The 2973-nt window shown below is 41.5% G+C and overlaps 1 non-coding gene across 1 annotated transcript; it reads right to left on the minus strand.

The window, feature by feature from the left end:
* Positions 1–936: 936 nt before the first annotated feature.
* Positions 937–1043, minus strand: LOC131228448 (small nucleolar RNA R71). Its single transcript, XR_009162951.1, has one exon. It is a non-coding gene; the product is annotated as a small nucleolar RNA R71 (small nucleolar RNA).
* Positions 1044–2973: the final 1930 nt, after the last annotated feature.

Here is a 2973-nt window from a genome sequence, read left to right on the forward strand (position 1 = left end):
TTTTGTTTAGAAACTAACCTTCTTATTTTGTAGGCCTTTAAGATAGAAATTTCTAATTCGGTAAGCTCCTTCCCTACTTTCTATTTTTCAGTTCTCTTTTAGTAATTTACTTTCTAGTTTAGGTCTTTCCTAATTTATTTTAGAAATTTCCACTTTCATTTAGGGCTCTCTTCTTTTAGAAGCTAGTTCACTTCTATCTTTCTTTTAAAGGATTGTTCCTCTCCTTTTTAGAATCTAACTTATTTTGTTTTATTTTGCAGGTCCTTAAGGGGCTTCAATTTGGTAATTTCCTTCCAACTCTCCCTCTCTTTCTTTTTAGATTTTCTTTTCCTTTCTTAGGATTAGGCTTTGAATTTGATTGAGGGCTGCGAGTGTTTCACGCCCAAGTGGGCCCGTGACAACACTCGACGTCTCTTGACTGAAAGAGGATTGGTTGAGGGGTTGACTATCCATCGCAGGACTAGACACCACTCGAAATCCCCTGAGTTAATTGAAGTTATGGCTGAAGACCAACCTCCTCTACTTCCACCCAGGGTGGAGGATACCCAAGATGAGAATGAGGTGCAACAGGCACCCCCGCCTCGTACTTTACGAGATTATCTACAACCGGCGGGAGTGAGTATGCCCTCATGCATGATTTTTCCTGAAAACACAGGACAAATGGACATCAAGCCAGGAGTTATCCAACTCCTTCCCAAATTCCATGGACTTGAATCAGAGAGTCCATATTTACATTTGAAAGAGTTCGATGAGATTATAGCTACATTATGTTTTCCTAATGTATCTGAGGATACAATTAGGCTGAAACTCTTTCCTTTTTCCTTAAAAGAGAAAGCTAAGACGTGGTTACATTCACTGCGTCCTAGATCCATTGGCACATGGAACGACATGCAGAGGGAATTCATAAAAAAATTCTTCCCACATCATAAAACGATTACCCTCAGAAAAGCAATCATGAACTTTGCCCAAAAGGAAGATGAAACATTCTTCCAATGTTGGGAAAGGTTCAAAGATTTGGTCAATTCATGCCCACAACACGGATTTGAAACGTGGCGCATTACAAATTTTTTCTACGATGGACTGACATCTTCCATGCGCCAAATGGTCGAGACAATGTGTAATGGAGAGTTCATTAATAAAGATGTCGATGAGGTATGGGACTACCTCGACAGTTTGGCTGAAAAAACACAATCTTGGGACTATTACCCAAAGTCGAACACCACGTCTAGGCCGACTCAATTAAAGGAGAAAAGTGGATTATATCTCTTGAAAGAAGAGGATGATCTCAAGTGTAAAGTGACTACGCTCATAAGGAAAGTTGAGGCCATGGAAGGAAAGAAGGATGAGGTTAATGAAATTGTTTGCGGCATCTGTGATTGTAACATTCATACAACTAAAAATTGTCCTACAATACCCGCCTTTCGAGGAGTGTTGAATGAACAAGCCAATGCCGTAAACAACTATCAAAGACCTTTTACTGGACCTAACTCCAATACGTACAATCCTTGTTGAAAAAATCATCCAAACTTTAGTTGGAGGAATGGACAAACGGCTACTCCTCCAGGTTTCTTCAATCAAAATCCAAATCAAGTGAAACCTCAAGAGGAACCGGTTCAAAATTCCATACAAGAGCTGGCTCAGGCAATGCGGGAAATTACAGATTTTATGCAAAAGATAAACTCTCGTATGACGGTTATAGAAAAGGGGATGCTTCCTGCACAACCTCTCCCCAATCCTAAACCGCAGTACGAGATTAATGATCCTAGCTCTTCAAATCAGATGGGGCACGCTAAATCCATCACCACTCTTAGGAGTGGAAAGATCATTGATAAAACTCTTCCGGTTAGGCTCGAAAAGCCTCAAGAACCAGAAGAGGACAACAATGATGGATCCAGTGATGCCCCACAAAAATTAAAACCGAAACTTCTAGAGAAGCCAGTTGCTCTGTTCCCCCAACGGTTGGTTTCACCAAAACCTCTCTCTAACTCTCAGGATATCCTAGAGGTGTTGAAATAAGTGAAAGTCAACATTCCTCTACTTGATGTCGTGAAACAGATTCCTTCATATGCCAAATTTTTGAAAGACTTATGCACGACCAAAAGACGGAAAATTATTCAAAAGAAAATCTTCTTGACTGAGAAAGTAAGTGCCATCCTGAAGCAAGACGTGCCGCAGAAATTCAAAGATCCCGGTAGCCCAACCATATCATGTGTAATCGGGAACCATCGAATTGATCACGCACTTTTTGACTTAGGAGCGAGCGTAAATCTGATTCCCTACGCGGTATACAAACAGTTAGGTTTGGGTGAATTAAAACCCACCCTAACCACACTACAACTTGCTGATCGCTCTATTCGTGTACCAAGAGGGATAATTGAGGATGTGTTAGTCCAAGTCTATAGATTTTACTACCCTGTAGATTTTATCATCCTGGACACCGAACCCATCAATAACATGAGCACTCAGATTCCCGTCATTCTTGGTCGCCCATTCCTTGCCACGTCAAATGCAATATCAATTGCAGGAATGGTGTCCTGACTATGTCTTTTGGGAATATGACATTGGAGTCAAACATCTTTTTCAATAACGGCAGAAACTTAGAGGAGGATGACGATTTCCACGACATTAACATGATTGACTCTTTCATGAAAGATACGACACCTCTGACCTTGTCCTCTGACCATCTAAAGACGTGCCTGGCCCACTCCCATGATTTTGATGATGACATGATTAGGGAGACGTGCGCCTTGCTTGATACTGCACCGGTACTTGAAGTTAACCGGTGGAGGCCACAATTTGAAGAATTGCCACAAACCGATGTAGTGCCTCTATCGTCCAACCTTAAGCCACCGAAGCTTGACCTAAAACCTTTGCCCTCTGGTTTGAAATATGCCTATTTAGGTCAAGATGAAACATACCCGGTGGTGATCTCTGCCCACCTGGAGAAAGAACAGGAGAGTATGCTCATATCTA

This window comes from Magnolia sinica, chromosome 15 (assembly GCF_029962835.1).
Source record: "Magnolia sinica isolate HGM2019 chromosome 15, MsV1, whole genome shotgun sequence".
Lineage (NCBI taxonomy): Eukaryota > Viridiplantae > Streptophyta > Magnoliopsida > Magnoliales > Magnoliaceae > Magnolia > Magnolia sinica.